Here is a 17,958-nt window from a genome sequence, read left to right as displayed (position 1 = left end):
GGGAATATGGGTTTCGGAGTAGGAATATAGTTTCTACCTATATGTTGGCAATGAGCTATGATTTGGTTTTGATGAACTTGCCAATCTTCAAATGCTCTCTGTCTAGCATTTTCGTACTCCTGTGAAGCTATAAACCTTTGCATTTCTTGCATTTCATTTCCCCCTCCTACATTACCTTGCTGTTGGTTTCTCTCAACCTGTGGATGTCTACCATGGTATTGTACTGCGGCGTTATTTCGCCTCTTCAAAACTTTCGCACCATGGTATACATTTAAACCTATAGTATCGCGGGGTTCTGGTTCTTCGACTAATAATCCCCCCGACTTATATCCACACCGAGATATTCAGCAATCAAAGTAATAAAAATACCACCTACTATTATGCTATGCGGTCTCATCCCCCTAACCATAGCTGATAAATAATAACCCACACAATACGGTATACTTACAGCGCTTTGTGGGTCTCGAATACACATATGGTAAAACAAATCCTGTTCATTTACCTTTTCCTTGTTCTTACCTCTTTGTGTAACCGAATTAGCTAAAAACCTATGAATCACTCTTAATTCAGCTCTATCTATATCCAAATAAGAGTAATTTCCCCCTTTGAATCGGTGATGGCTTGTCATTTGACTCCATACACCGTGTGTATCAAAATTTTCATCTATCTTTCTACCATTTAGTATCAACCCTCTACAACCGGCAAATGCTAACTCCTCAGGCGTATATATACGTAAAGCCTGAGCCATGTCTAGTAAAGACATGTGGCGCATCGAACCTCCCAACAAAAACCTAATAAAAGATCGATCGGTTAAACTAGCTACCCGATCATTTAATTCTATACTACATAACAATTCTTCACACCATACTTTATATACAGGTCTACGCATGGTGAATAAACGTACCCAGTCATTAAAAGTAGAATTGCCATACCTCTGTGCAAGTAATTCTCTAATTGGCCCGGCCAATTCTACAGTTTCTAATGGTCCCCATTCTACTACCCTAGGTACCTCAACAACCTTAGAATGAAGAGTATGCAAACCCCTTTGATATTTTGGATAATCTATCCAAAGTCTGTCAAATCTCAGGTTCGGGTGCAAATCTTCCAAGTGCATATCAGAAAAGGTCATGACTGGATGAGGTATATCTTGCTTGTAGTAGTTATCCACCTCCTGTTGTTCCGCATTCTCAGCAGGAGCATTGCGAGCTTGGGATGAAGATTCACCCCTTTCAGTCTGCAAAACACATCAAACACAATTTTTGTGCATCCAAATATGCATTAGTGTCAGCAAAATCATCAATCAAAATAATTACAATGACATGATCAATTTATATCAAACTTAAGCTCATTTTCACATTTTTATCAAATCTACACTTTTTCAAATAAGCATATACGAAAATGTTCGCCAAGTTCATAAGCATTCAACTCAAATAACATGTCAAAATAATCATTACTAGCAATTAAACAAGTTTCAAATGGCATTATCTCTTAAAAATCAAGTTCATGAATTTTTAGACTTGAAAAAGTCCACTTTAATTCTCAAAATCATGTTTAGGCTCAAATTTTGGATCATTTAACTACCTAAACATGTTACACTACTTAATTTAGCAACAATTCATGACAAAAATCGGCCATAACCTGTTTATATCAAAAAGCCCCAAATTTGCTCAAGAACACAAACCCTAGGTTACTCAAAATTTGAAGTTTAAGGCTTCTAATCATGTTAAACAGCATCAATCTAGGTTATACAAGCATAATACATAAACAATTTAAGCCTAATTACACTAAAAAGCATCAAAATCAAATTGGGAAAAAAATTGCTCAAGAACACTAATTTTCGGATTAAATGGTGTTTAGGTGTAGAAATTTACCGTTTTTCTTGAGTAATTCCTTGATAGCATCCTTCTCAACATGATTTTAGTAAAATATTTGATGATTAACGGTTAAAAATTGTGATTTTGGGGGTGTATTTTCGACTTTTTTCGCAGTATTTTCGCTGTGTTTTTGAGTTTTGTGGTGTGCAACTGATCAGTTCTGCGTTTTATTTTTTTCTGATTTTTTTTCTCCCGCGACTCGTGGTGTTTAAAGCTTCAAACTCCGCGAGTCGCGGAGTTTGCTTTTTTTTTAACATCTTATATTAATTAAAACAATTAAGTAATTAATTTTAAAATTTTGTTTCCCTTGTTATTTAGGACGAGGTCGTTTCGGATCGATATCCTAGTCCGTCCTTCGACAAAATTTTAAAATTTGTCTTTTTGTAGCGATTGTTTTAAAAGCTAAGATTTTTGGGTTTTTTTAATGTTTTTGGCATACTTTAATTCAATAAGATTAAAAAAATAATGATAATAAAAGTTCTCGTCCCTCCCTCGGGTAAAGCAATTTCGGTTCAAAGACCTCGTCTTCAACTTACGACGAATTTTAAAAATCATATTTTTAACTTAATGAGATAAAGTAAATTTTTGTTTTTAAATTCACACAATTTAAATATAAAATTCAAAATTAATATTAAAAATTCACACCAAACTTACAATTTAAAATGCATAAAATTAAAAATTCATATTTTAAAAATAAAAAATTCACACCAATCTTAATTTAAAAATTCATATTATAAATTCACACCAAACTTATATTAATTTTTCAAATATTTACAATTTTAAATATATTGTTTTTACAAAGTTTACAATATTAATTTAAGATTTATATATTAATTTTAAAAACATGGTAAAAATAAAATTAAAAATCTTTTTGTCTTTTTATCCCACTTTAATCAATCAAATATTATCAAAAATATGCGCCCCTCTTTTCGGTAAAGTAATTTCGGTTCCAAGACCTAATTTAACTCATGACGAATTTTTGAAATATTTTGGGTTGATTGTTTAAAGATATTTATACCTTAAGAATAAACGTTAAATTTCGCAGTGATGTAATAAATTTTTGAATGATATCAATAATTTCGGTCGCCAAACCTAATTTTATTCAATACCAATTTAATACTTTATAGCGAACAAATTAGCGTTTATTATCAAAAGGTTAAAAATAAAAAAATAAAAACTGTACAAACATACCTGTGAAATAGATTTCTTAGTTATATGATCTATCCCATTCATAAGATAGTCGGTTTAATTGGTTTTCCATGGCTACATAGGCGTAACCTCGAGCATTCAGTGTCTTTTCTTCTAAACATATGAACGGTCCGTCTCTGCATAAAGTAACAAATTCGGTATTTGAATAGGTTTGATTATTTGAACATTTACCTCCATGTGACCATTTTCCGCATTTGTGACATCTTTCTAGGTGTCGTGCTCTTCTTTTCGCTGCGGATTTTGATTTTCCTTTACCAAATTGTAACTTATTATCTTCGCATCTGGATTCTTTTCTAACTCCGTCCATTCTTTCTCTGATTACTGATACTATTTCACTCGGAAGTGTGTCATTATTACGTTTAGTGATCAAAGCGTGTAGCATTAGACCATGGTTTAGTTCACAGGCAGTCTTCATTTCCTAAAAAAATAAAAATTCAGAATGGGGGGAGAAGACTAGTTCTTTAGGGTCTGCTAGGGAAAGACCATTCGGGTTCCATTTTCGAGAACTACACGAAAACAGACAATCTAACTCTAACAGAAATACATATTATCCTTTAAAGACTTGATTCTCCCCACACTTAGTTAGCTGTGGTGTTGAAATTGTGATTAACTTCGTTGTCGACTTCCATCGGACTATCTATGTAGTGTTTAACTCTGTGACCATTAACTTTAAATTCAATCCCATTTGAATTTATCAATTCTACTGTTCCGTATGGGAAAACTCTTTTGACTATGAATGGTCCAGACCATCTTGATTTCAATTTTCCAGGAAATAGCTTGAATCGTGAATTGAAAAGAAGAACTCTGTCTCCTTCCTTAAATTCTTTTGAACTTCTGATTCTTTTATCATGCCATTTCTTCGTTCTTTCCTTATAGATTAACGAATTATCGTATGCTTCATGTCTTAATTCTTCTAATTCATTTAGTTGACTTAATCGTAGACGTCCAGCTTCATGTATATCAAGATTACATGTCTTCAAAGCCCAAAATGCTTTGTGTTCAATTTCTACTGGAAGATGACATGCTTTTCCATAAACAAGTCTAAAAGGTGTGGTTCCAATTGGAGTTTTGTAGGCTGTTCTAAAAGCCCAGAGTGCATCCTCTAATTTAATGGACCATTCCTTCGGATTTGATCCTACGGTTTTCTCTAGAATACGTTTTAAAGCTCGGTTGGTATTTTCAACTTGTCCACTTGTTTGTGGATGATATGCGGTGGAGATTTTATGAGTTACTCCATATCTTTTAAGAACTTTCTCAAGTTGATTATTACAGAAATGAGTACCCCGATCACTTATTAAAGCTTTCGGTGTTCCAAACCTTGCAAAAAGACGTTTTAAAAAGTTGACTACAACTCGTGCATCGTTAGTTGGGAGAGCTTGTGCTTCCGCCCATTTAGATACATAATCAATGGCTACGAGAATATAGAGATTATTATGAGATTTTGGAAATGGACCCATAAAGTCAATACCCCAAATGTCAAATACTTCACATACTTGGATGACATTTTGTGGCATTTCATCACGTTGACTTATTTTTCCGGCCCTTTGACAAGCATCACAGGTTTTGCAAAGAAGGTGTGCGTCTTTGTAAATTGTAGGCCAATAGAATCCAGCATCATAAACTTTTCTTGCTGTTAGTTGAGGCCCATAATGCCCTCCTGTTGGTCCTGTGTGACAATGGTTTAATATTTTACTAGCTTCATCTCCAAATACACATCGGCGTATTATTCCATCGGGACAACTTTTAAACAGGTGTGGATCTTCCTAAAAATAGTGTTTTATATCACTGAAGAATTTCTTTCGTCTTTGGTACGATAATCCTTTTTCAAGGAATCCACAAACTAAGTAGTTTGCATAGTCTGCAAACCATGGAATTTCTTTATAATCTATCTTCAATAGATATTCATCAGGAAAGTTGTCTTGTATGGCCGATTCATTTAGAACTTCTAATTCGGGATTTTCAAGACGAGAAAGATGATCAGCGGCGAGATTTTCTGCTCCTCTTTTATCTCGGATTTCAATATCAAACTCTTGTAAGAGTAAGATCCAACGGATTAATCTTGGTTTAGCATCTTATTTTGAAAATAGGTATCTAAGAGCAGAATGGTCGGTATAGACCACCGTTTTTGCTAGAACGAGATATGATCGAAATTTGTCAAAAGCAAAGACAATAGCAAGGAGTTCTTTTTCAGTAGTTGTATAGTTCATTTGTGCTCCTTGTAACGTCTTACTAGCATAATATATAGGTTGAAATCGTTTTTCAATCCTTTGTCCTAAAACGGCTCCCATTGCAAAATCACTTGCATCGCACATTAGTTCAAATGGTAGATTCCAATTTGGTGTTATCATGATCGGCGCATTATTGAGTTTCTCTTTAAGAATATTAAAAGATTTGATACACTCATCTGAAAAGATGAATGGAGCATCCTTTTCTAGGAGTTTATTCATAGGAGTGGCAATTTTAGAAAAATCTTTTATGAAACGTCGGTAAAAACCGGCATGCCCTAGAAAACTCCTAACTCCTCTAACATTGGTGGGATGTGAAAGTTTAGCAATTACATCTACTTTAGCTCTATCCACTTCAATTCCTTCTTTTGAAATTTTATGTCCAAGAACGATGCCTTCTTTAATCATGAAATGGCATTTATCCCAATTAAGTACTAGATTTGATTGTTCGCATCTAATAAGCATTCGTTCAAGATTAACTAGACATGATTCAAATGTATCACCGAAGACTGAAAAGTCATCCATGAATACTTCCATGTATTCTTCTATCATGTCGTGAAAAATTGCCATCATGCACCTTTGAAAGGTTGCAGGGGCGTTGCAAAGTCCAAATGGCATGCGTTTGTAAGCAAAAGTACCATAAGGGCACGTGAATGTGGTTTTCTCTTGGTCTTCGGGTGCTATTGGAATTTGAAAATATCCGGAAAATCCATCTAGAAAACAATAGTAACTATTTCCGGCTAATCTTTCCAACATTTGATCTATGAAAGGTAAGGAAAAGTGATCTTTTCTGGTGGCGTCATTTAATTTTCTATAATCAATACATACACGCCATCCTGTTACAGTCCTAGTAGGAATAAGCTCATTTTTCTCATTTGTAATGACAGTCATGCCACCCTTCTTAGGCACGCATTGAACTGAGCTTACCCATGGACTATCAGAGATTGGATAAATTAGACCTACATCTAGCAGTTTAATAATCTCTTTCTTAACTACATCTTGCATATTAGGATTTAGTCTTCGTTGGCGTTGCACATACGTTTTATGACCTTCTTCCATAAGGATTTTATGTGTGCAATACGAAGGACTTATTCCTTTAATATCATGAATCTTCCATGCAATGGCTGGTTTATGAGCTTTCAACACAGAAATGAGTTGTGATTTCTCATTTTCAGTAAGAGAAGACGATATTATTACAGGTAATTCAGATTCACCATGTAAATAAGCGTATTCCAAATGGTTTGGAAGTGGCTTTAATTCTAATTTCGGAGGTTCTTCTATCGATGATTTGTATCGATATCTGTCTTCTTCTTTTAGCATTTGGATTTCTTCTGTTGTTGGTTCATATCCATTAGCTATAAGTGTAGCTAACATTTCAGCTTCATCAATTGGTTCATTAACTTCTCCTAAAGAACATTCTCCTGTTCCTTGTAATTCTGGAAATTCTTCTAATAATTCTGCATGTGCATCTATAGTTTGAATATAATAACATGTATCATCTGCAGATTGCGGTTGTTGCATTGCTCTATCAACTGAAAAGGTAACACTCTCATCCTCTATACTTAGGGTCAGTTTCTTACCGAACACGTCTATCATTGCTTTAGCCGTGTTTAAGAATGGTCTTCCTAATATGAGAGGAACTTGAGAATCTTCTTCCATGTCCAGAACAACAAAATCTACTGGAAATACTAAAGTACCAACTTTAACTAGCATGTTCTCCATTATCCCTCTAGGATATTTTATTGATCTATCGGCTAGTTGTATGCTTATTCTGGTTGGTTTCAATTCTCCAAGGTCTAGTTTAGCGTATAGTGAATACGGCATTAGATTTATACTAGCACCTAAGTCTGCCAATGCTTCTATTGAACTAAGACTACCCAGAAAACATGGAATTGTGAAACTTCCTGGATCAGATAATTTTTCTGGTATCTTATTCAACAGCACTGCTGAACAATTAGCATTCATGGTAACAGCCGAGAGTTCTTCCATTTTTTTTCTATTTGAGATTAGATCTTTCAAGAATTTAGCATATCTAGGCATTCCTGAAATCACATCAATGAAAGGAAGATTTACATTTATCTGTTTAAACATATCCAAGAATTTAGATTGTTCGGCTTCAAGTTTCTCTTTCTTCATTTTACTCGGGTAAGGAAGTGGTGGTTGGTATGGTTTAACATAAGGTTTAGCCTTAACTGTGTTATCTTCATTAACCTTCTCAACCAACGGTTCTTTTTCCTTATCTTGATCAGGTTGTGGTTCTTGTGGAGTAGGAATAGCTTCATAAGAAGTTACAGGTATTTCAGGTGGTTTAAGTGTTGTACCACTTCTTGTGGTAATAGCTTTAGCTGTTTCATTCCGGGGGTTAGCATTTGTATCACTAGGTAGACTTCCCGGTTTTCTTTCACCTATTAACCTTGCTAGGTTACTTACTTCTTGTTCCAGATTTTGAATAGAAGCTTGTTGATTTCTAAATGCTTGAGCATTTTGTTCATTAGTTTGTTTCTGAGATGTGAAAAACTGCGTTTGAGTTTCAACTAGCTTCGTCATCATATCTTCTAAATTCGGATTTTTATCATCGGTTTGTTGTGGTGGTTTGTTTTGAAAATTAGGTCTTTGCTGATTGTAATTATTATTGGATACTTGTTGATTGCTAGGACCTTGTTGGTTGTTGTATGGAATATTTCGGTTATAATTCTGATTTTGATTATAAATCAGTCTTGGCGGTTGATAATTATTCTGATAATTATTTCCAGGCCTTTGGTTTATGTATGAAATATTCTCTCTTTGTTCCATTGTTAATTCAATACTGAGACAATCTTTTGTCAAATGTGGTCCTCCACACTGCTCACAACTAATTCGTATTGAGTGAATATCTTTAGTCATCTTTTCCATTCGTCTCTCGACAGCATCTATCTTTGAGGAAATGGAATCTAAGTCATGGCTAGAATCGGCTCTAGCTGCTTTAGATGATCTAACGATATCTTTTTCTTGGTGCCACTCATGTGAGTGGGAAGCAGTGTTATCAATAATTTTGTAAGCATCAGTTTCGGTTTTTTTCATAATAGAACCACCAGCTGCTATATCTATGTCTTTCCTTGTAGTGATGTCGCATCCTTGGTAGAATATTTGTACTATTTGACAGGTATCTAAACCATGTTGCGGACATCCTCTTAATAACTTTCCAAATCTTGTCCACGCCTCATATAGAGTTTCATTCGGCTTCTGTGTGAACGTAACAATTTCTGCTTGAAGTCTTACGGCTTTAGATGCCGGAAAGAATTGTTTAAGAAATTTGTCAACTAAAACATCCCATGTATCGATCGCCCCTTCAGGTAACGATTCCAACCAATCTTTGGCTTCTCCCTTTAAAGTCCAGGGAAATAACATGAGATATATCTGTTCATCCTCCACTTCTCGGATTTTAAATAGTGTGCAGATCCTATTAAAGGTACGTAGATGTTCATTTGGATCTTCCTTCGGCGCACCACTAAATTGGCATTGATTAGTCACCATGTGTAGAATTTGTCCTTTGATTTCATAATCTGGCGCATTAATGTCTGGATGAGTAATTGCGTGACCTTGGCCAGTGCGTTTAGCTCTCATTCGGTCTTCCATACTTAAAGGTTCCAGATTCTCCATAATTGAATTTGTTGAATCGAAATCACTAGAGGATTCTGATTTAATGGTTCGTTCCTCAACAATCTCTGTTTGAATGATTGGTGGTTCCGGAGGAAAGTTTAGTGGTCCAGGATCTACGAATCGTTCCTGAATATTCTCCGGATTCTCAATTGTGAGGTCGGGTTCAAAAAATGGATTATCGGAAATTTGAACTGAAGTACTTGGTCGACTGGATGACGATTCTAAAGAAAAATCAACGGCGGTTATATTTGCTAAATGTCTTGATCTAGTTACAGGTGGTGAACGTACAAAAGGTGGTGAACGTCTTGCTCGGTGCATTCACTGAATATCCTATTAGTTTTAAAAAGGAAAGAAAAATTATAATAAGTTATCCAATCAATAGACTTTTCTTATTTTGCCCACGTTTCGAATAGCCAAAAGATGCAGCAGAGGGGCAGGATTCGTTTGGTCTCAATATAATTGAGTACTGTTTGGCTCCAATAACCCGGTCCACGTACAAATCCAACTATTACTACGAACCAGAAAATTTTGATGTCTATCAATTTAACCACTTAAAATAAATTTTCGTAATTTTAAGAAATTTAGATAAGAAGTAGAATAAAAATCTATGTCCTAAAACTAGAATAGCGAGAAATAAGAAAGAAAAAGAGCTCGTCGAAAAAGGTCGAAAAAGAAAAATGGTTGAAAAATAAAAGGTGACGGAAAAATAAAAGAAACTTATAAAACTTAAAAACACTTGACTAACCTAACCTAATTACTACAACTAACTTAAAATTATAATCGCAAATTGAGATTACTAATTGGAATGATAATTGATACATAGGTAAAAGGTGTCTAAAAATATTAAAGCTTACAGGAAAAACTAAATCCCAAATGGAAATAACTTAAAAAGAAACTAAAACTTAAAAAGGCGTCGCAAAATTCTAAAGCACCTAAATCTTAGTCTAAAGAAAAAGCACTTAAGGAATTCTACGGCAAAGCCTAAAAATCTAGAAGTAAAAATAACTATGGCAAAAACTAAGTTTAAAACTAAATATGAGTGAAAAATACAAATATTACGCTAAAACGATTAAAAAGGGACAAAATATAAAAATATACAAAAAGTTGTAAAAAGTACAATTTTTATAAAAATATTATTTTTATATTATTTATAATAGTATTAATTTTTATATATAAATAAAACTAATTAAAATTTAATATTACAAATTAATTAAAAACTTAAACTAAATAATATTATATATAAAACCTAATTAGGTTTAATAATAATAATAATAAATAATTAAAACCTAACTCGTATTAATTGCTGGACCAGGTTCGTGTCAGACGGCTCCGCGAGTCGCGGTTCCCGAAGCTGCAAACCCCGCGAGTCGCGGGGTTCCAGAATTCAACTCTGGTACAGTTTAAATTGACGCGTTTTTTTTTATATTTTTGTTTTATAATTTTCTGTTTTATAATCTAAAATTTATATATAATAAAAACTTATATTTTTACAAACTAAAGATACTTTATAAAACTTAAATATTTAACAAAATCTTAAAAATATTTATATTTTTGTTTTTCTTTTTATATTTTTGAATATTTAAAAATTATTTTTATAAAAACAAATTTTAATAAAAGTAAACTAAAAATCTTTTTTTTTTATATTAGCGTTGCGCTTTCGGCTTTTAAGCGATTCCCCGGCAGCGGCGCCAAAAATAACTTGATGTTTTAGTAGAGTGGTATAAAAATACTATTAATTTTAGCAGGAAATACTATTAAATACGATACAATTTTACACAAGATATTTATTTATTTAGAGAATGGATATACTTAAACCTTGCTACAACACTTATAGGCAGTGTACCTAATCGTACAGTAGTGTAGTTTTTAGTAAATCCGGTTCGTTCCACAGGGAATCTTTTTAAACAAAGCTTAACGCTATATTAGTTTACTTTTATAAAAATACAAATATATATATAAGTAATATTATTATTATAAAGGGGGGTTTTTACCGTTTAATGACCGGTTTATCGATTTTAAAACTTTAGTCGCAGTTAAAACCAAATGTAAAATATTAAAAATAAACACAAGACTTAAATTAAAGCGTAACGTAAATAACGATAATGAAATTGCGAATAATAAAAGTGCGATAAAATAAACTTGCGATAATTAAAAAGTACGATAATTAAAAGTGCAATTAAATACAATAACAATAAAAATGCGATAATTAGAAGTGCAATTAAATATAAAATAAATGAAATTAAATATGAAATAAAAGAATTATGCTTATTTAAACTTCTGTAATCATGATGTTTGACGTGTTGATTTTAGTTTTATGCCCATGGGTTAATTGTCCTTTGTCCTGGATTATTTAATATGTCCGTCTGGTTTTTATCCATAACAGTCCATCAGTCATAAATATAAAGTGCGAGTATCCTCGTCAAATTATCCTTATACCCAAAGTTAAATATTCCAACTAATTGGGGACTTAAACTGTAACAAGATTTTAATACTTTGTTTAATAATTACACCAGGATGTCGACTGAGTGTAACCCAAGGTTTTAATATTTTGTTATCAATTATACCAAGTATCCTTGTACATAATTTCACCCCTGTTTTAATTATTCTAGTGGCTATTAATCCATTCCCGTGTCTGGTTAAATGAACGATTATTCGTACATATAAATACCCCGCCCATCGTGTCCGATCGAGTGTATATGGTAATTTATAGGGACGCCCAATTGTAAATCTTTATATTAACATTAACAAATTATCATTTAGTTAAACAAATATAAAGCCCATTAATAGCCCATAGTCTAATTTCCACAAGTGTCGTTCTTTTGTCCAAACCCCAATTATGGTACAAAGCCCAATTACCCAATTTTAGTAATTAGCCCAACATCATGATTACTTCGTTTTAAATAAGCATAATAATAACTTAGCTACGAGACATTAAATTAAAAAGGTTGAACATAACTTACAATGATTAAAAATAGCGTAGCGTTACACGGACAGAATTTCGACTTACACCCTTACAACATTTGCTAACATACCCTTATTATTAGGATTAAAATTAAAATTAAAATTAAAATATAAATATAAATATATACGATATAGATAGAGAGATGGATATATTGATGGATGAAAAATGATCAGAATTCGGTTGGCTTTATAGGGATTTGAGTTCAGGTATACTCCGCGACTCGCGGCATTTTTTGCCTTCACACTCTGCGAGTCGCGGAGTTTGAAATTACAGCTCACACAATTTGGAGTCTTTCTTGCCGACGGTTTTTATTTATTTATATAATATATAAATAATTATAAGAATTATTTAAATATTATATTATATTTATGTGCATAGTTGACTTGTAATTTTTAGTCCGTTGCGTCGAGCGTTGAGAGTTGACTCATGTCCCGGTTCCGGATTTTCGAACGTCCTTGCGTACAATTTTATATTTTGTACTTTACGTTTTGAATCTTGTACTCTTATAATTTCGAGACGTTTCTTATCAATAATTGGAACCTCTTTGATTGTCTTTTGTACTTTTGAGCTTTTTGGTCGTTTGCGTCTTCAATTCGTCGAATCTGTCTTTTGTCTTCACCTTTTATTATTTAAACGAATATCACTTGTAAATAGAACAATTGCAACTAAAAGCTTGTCTTTCTTGAGGAATAATGCTATGAAATATATGTTCGTTTTTAGCATTATCAGTTACATCGCGAGGTACTTGACCTCTATATGATACAATTTTACAAACATTGCATTCATTTTTAAAAGACAAACTTTCATTACATCGAAAGTTGACGGCATGCATACCATTTCATAATACATCCAACTATAATTGATTTAATAATAATCTTGTTGCATTCAATGACTCGAATGCAACTTCTTTCAAAATATGCCATGAATGACTCCAAGTAATATTCCTAAAATGAGCTAATGCACAGCGGAAGATTTCTTTAATACCTGAGAATAAACATGATTTAAAGTGTCAACCAAAAGGTTGGTGAGTTCATTAGTTTATCATAATCGATCATTTTCATCATTTTAATAGACCACAAGAATTTCATTTCCAGTTCTCATAAATATACGTCCCATGCATAGAGACAAAAATCATTCATATGGTGAACACCTGGTAACCGACATTAACAAGATGCATATAAGAATATCCCCTATCATTCCGAGAAATCCTTCGGACATGATAAAAACAACATCGAAGTACCAAAGCATCCGGTACTTTGGATGGGGTTCGTTAGGCCCAATAGATCTATCTTTAGGATTCGCGTCAATTAGTAGACCGGTTTACTAATTCTTAGGTTACCAAGCAAAAGGGGCATATTCGGCTTCGATCATTCACCCATATAATGTAGTTTCAATTACTTGTGTCTATTTCGTAAAACAGTTATAAAAATTGCGCATGTATTCTCAGCCTAAAAATGTAAAGGGTAAAAAGGCAAATGAAACTCACCTAATGTATTTTGTAGTAAAAATACATATTACGACACTGAACAATTGTAGGGTTGGCCTTGGATTCACGAACCTATATCATTTGTATATATATTAATACCTATAATCGTAATCGAACAATTTCATATATTATAACTTTATATATCATTTATTTAATTTGTATATATATTTGAAAATGATTATTGTTTATATAGTTTCATGTATATACATATATATATGTAAATATATATATTTAAAATACTTAATTTGTTATATATGAATAATTATATATAAAGGCTGTTAATATGTTTAAAACATACTTATAACCTTAATAATCTTCTTAAAACTTTTATTTTCATAAACGTAATTATTTTCAATAATAATATTATAGGTGATACTACTAATAATAATAATGATGATAGTTTTAGTAATAAATCTCATAATAGTGATAATATCAGTAGGTTTTAATAATTTAAATAATTTAATAATAATGATAATGAAACTTATACTTTTTGATAATAATACTAACATAATGGTTTTAATCATAATGGTACTACTAAAATATCAATCTTAATGATAATACTAATAATGGTAACAATACTGAATAATAATAACTATAAAGATAATAATGTTACAGGTAATGATAGTTATGATATTGTCTTTAGTGCTTACATAAATATTACTCATAATAATATAACTAATAATACTTGTAAATGCAACTATGATAATAGTAATAATAATAATAGTTATAATGATAATGATAATAATTATAATAATGATAATAATAATAATAGCACTCAGTAGTAATAATAATAATAATAATAATAATAACACTTAATAATAATAATACTAACAATAACAATAATTATATTACTTAATAATAACAATGATATTAATAATAATGAATTTTAAAAATAAAAACTACCTTGAAACTAGCTCGCAAAAAGAATTACCCAGAACGGGACTCGAACCCGTGACCTCTCGAAACCTGATACGCTGCTTAACCATCCAGTCTAACCTATTATTCTGATTTAAACCTCTCATTTAATATCTATAACCCGTATTTATTATCTATCTATTTTCTTCTTTATCTTCAACAATTCAATCGACCATAAACCAAATCATAGCAGCTAGATTATGTTGTGAAATCTAAACAGAATCGTCCTACATAAAATGTTCGAATTAATTTAAAACAAAGGAATGAGGGTCGACCTGTAACAGATACATGTTCACGATGAACACTTGAAACCTAATTATGAATTCTAGCCTGTTTCAGATTAGATTTATAACACAAAAAAGTTTGTAAACAACTCCTAGAAACTTTATCCATGATCAATTGAACTCAAATCATCAACATGAATCCGAATGTTACGATAAACACAATCATTTGACTTTTGAAACGCAACTTTGACTCCGAAATTCGAAGTGAATAAGAGGAATTGGAATGTGAATTTTTGCAGAAAGATCGTTTATAAGATTCTCAACAGAACGGTATTAATACATTTTGAGGAGTGATTCAAATTCAAACTTTTGACATGTTGAACCAAGAACAGAGATACTCGATGGTTTTCTAAAAAATTTGATTTTAATTTCAGTGTTTTTCTTTGAAATATGTTAACAGATAGTTATTGGAAGGCTAAGAAAAACATTACAGCTCATTTGCTCTAAATTGATTTTTGTTTGCTAGTTTGATTGCTCGACAATTGTGGATTCTGTCAGAAAGGCTTTAAGAAAAAATAGCAATCGACCAAAATTGATTTCGTTTGATTAGAGGACTAAATGTTGTTAATTTGTACTGGATTATAGTTTTAAATCAATTTAGGGAACACTTTGATAAGGATAGAAAACTGATTCGTGCTTTTTCTGTATCAGATTATATATATAACCGTAATATATATCTAAATATGTATTTGTGTATAAATTATCTATATATTTTTATGTGTGTCTGTATTCCTATATATATTAGTATAAATATATCTGATTCTTATATTTTGTTAATTAATAAGTGTATTAATACAATTAATAATACTAATAATAATATTGTTAGTGTTATGACAAAGTGACTAGTACTACTAAATAATAATATGATAATATCAATAATGATAATTTTAATAAATTTAATTACTAATAAAGATAATAATAATATTAATTGTAATTATAATATAATCATTTATACATATCAAATTTTATATATATATATATATATATATATATATATATATATATATATATATATATATAAATACTTACATATAAATATTTTGTTTTAGAAATAATAATACAGACATTAATATCAATATAAACAATAATAATAATGAAAGTAATGATAGTATTATTAATATAACAATTATATTCAAATTTTGTATTTTAATATAATACAATTGATTAATTATATTTTATATATCTTATATCAACATTTATTAGACATTGAATATTTATATCGTTTATATATATTACAATATAATACTTATTATGAATAGGAATCATATATATATACATATAGTTTCATATTAATATCATATACATGTTTATATATATAATTATTTTATTTGTACTTGATTATTCTGTTTATAAATTTTACATTTTCAATCCTAAGTAATTAAAGTGTATACTTATTTATATAAAATATTATACATTCTCTTATATTTATATTTATATTTATATTTATATTTATATTTATATTTATATATATATACATATTTATTTACAAATAATTGGTCGTGAATCGTCGGTAATGGTCGAAGGGTAACTGAATATATGACACAGTTCCAAAATTTCGAGACTTAACATTATAGACTTTGCTTATCGTGTCGAAATCAAATAAAAATCAAGTTTAAATTTGGTCGAAAATTCCCGGGTCGTCACATTTTTTGATATGAAATGATTCTCGGATATCGGATGATATTCTAATTACATAGAATACCTATATATATAGAACAAAAGATTTCGTAGATTACGGAGGAATTTACGGAATATGCCAGGCAAAGTTTACAGTAACAGATACGCTAAGATATGAATTTCCTCTATACACTTTTCATGCAATCAATGTAGTAAGATGTGTCTAGACAAAGAATGATAAGCAAGTGATTCCCTAAGAATGATAAACATGTAATTTTCGACACAAAATGATAAGCAAAACTTTTGACATGCAGAAACGGTCGAAGTCCAGACTCACTAATGCATCTAAACAACTATCAGTTAGACACACTAATGCAAGACCTGGTTCGCTAAGACCACCACTCTGATACCACCTGTAGTGACCCGTCCTAATCCACCTAGATGAAGTCTTCAGCAGATGGTCCCATTGCGAGGTACTGACCTCTATATTCCATGAACGACTCCATGTAATATCTTTAAAATGAGCAATTGCACATCGGAAGATTTCTTTCATACCCGAGAATAAACATGCTTTAAAGTGTCAACCAAAAGGTTGATGAGTTCATAAGTTTATCATAAAACAGTAAAATTCATCATTTTGATAGACCACAAGATTTAAATACTGCATGGTACAAATGGGCCCGAATCCTATACCTACCTGTAATGTACATGCGATATCTTTTAAATACAGTACACCTTTCTCGTGTACGAAATCATATTCACAAATCTTAGTAACCGTACACATATCTCGTGCACAAAAACTAATACACATAACCTGTGTATAAAAATCATTCTCTCGATACATAACATTCACATCAATTGGTGGCAATTATCATGTCCACATAATTTAATGGTGGCAATTATCATGTCCACATAATTCAACGGTGGCAATTATCATGTCCACATAATTCAACGGTGACAATTATCATATCCACATAATTCAACGGTGGCAGTTATCATGTCCACATAATTCAATGGTGGTAATTATCATTTTCACATAATTCAATGGTGGCAATTATCATGTCCACATAATTCAATAATAATCCACAGAACTTCTGTCTGCATAATAATTCATTCGAGGAATGTTTTGCTTGTGTCTATCTCGTCAAACATTTATAAAAGCATTTCATGTATTCGCAGTTCAAAAATATATTTCATAAGCATTTAATAAAGCAGTTATAAAAATAGCGCATGTATTCTCAGTCCCAAAAATGTAAAGAGTAAAAGGGAGCAAATGAACTCTCAATACGATATTTTGTAGTAACAATATGTATATGACGAAACTGAACAATGCAAGGTTGGCCTCGGATTCACGAACCTCAATGTATAAGCCTTTTTAAAAATAAACGTCCTAGTCCGGGCTTGAACCCGAGATCTCCCACTCACCACTAACACTCTTAACCATTGCGCTGTTTAACATTTTCTGTTTTAACACCTGATTAATTACATATAACTCCTATCAAATGTGTTTCTCTTCCTCTCCTAATCGACACTATCATAAACTTCACCATTTTAGTTATGCATCATCAAGGTTTCATCCTTTTCGAATCATGATTCATAACCATTTATTATTAACGCTATTAATCACCATAATCATCATCTATCTTCCTCATTACATCATTATCATTAACTTTACCCATTTCGTACCCGCATAAAATCATAATTATTATTCATCATCTTCGTTATTACTACCATCATGCTTATTATC

Source organism: Rutidosis leptorrhynchoides, chromosome 10 (assembly GCF_046630445.1).
Source record: "Rutidosis leptorrhynchoides isolate AG116_Rl617_1_P2 chromosome 10, CSIRO_AGI_Rlap_v1, whole genome shotgun sequence".
Taxonomy (NCBI): Eukaryota; Viridiplantae; Streptophyta; class Magnoliopsida; order Asterales; family Asteraceae; genus Rutidosis; species Rutidosis leptorrhynchoides.
This window is presented reverse-complemented; position numbering follows the sequence as displayed.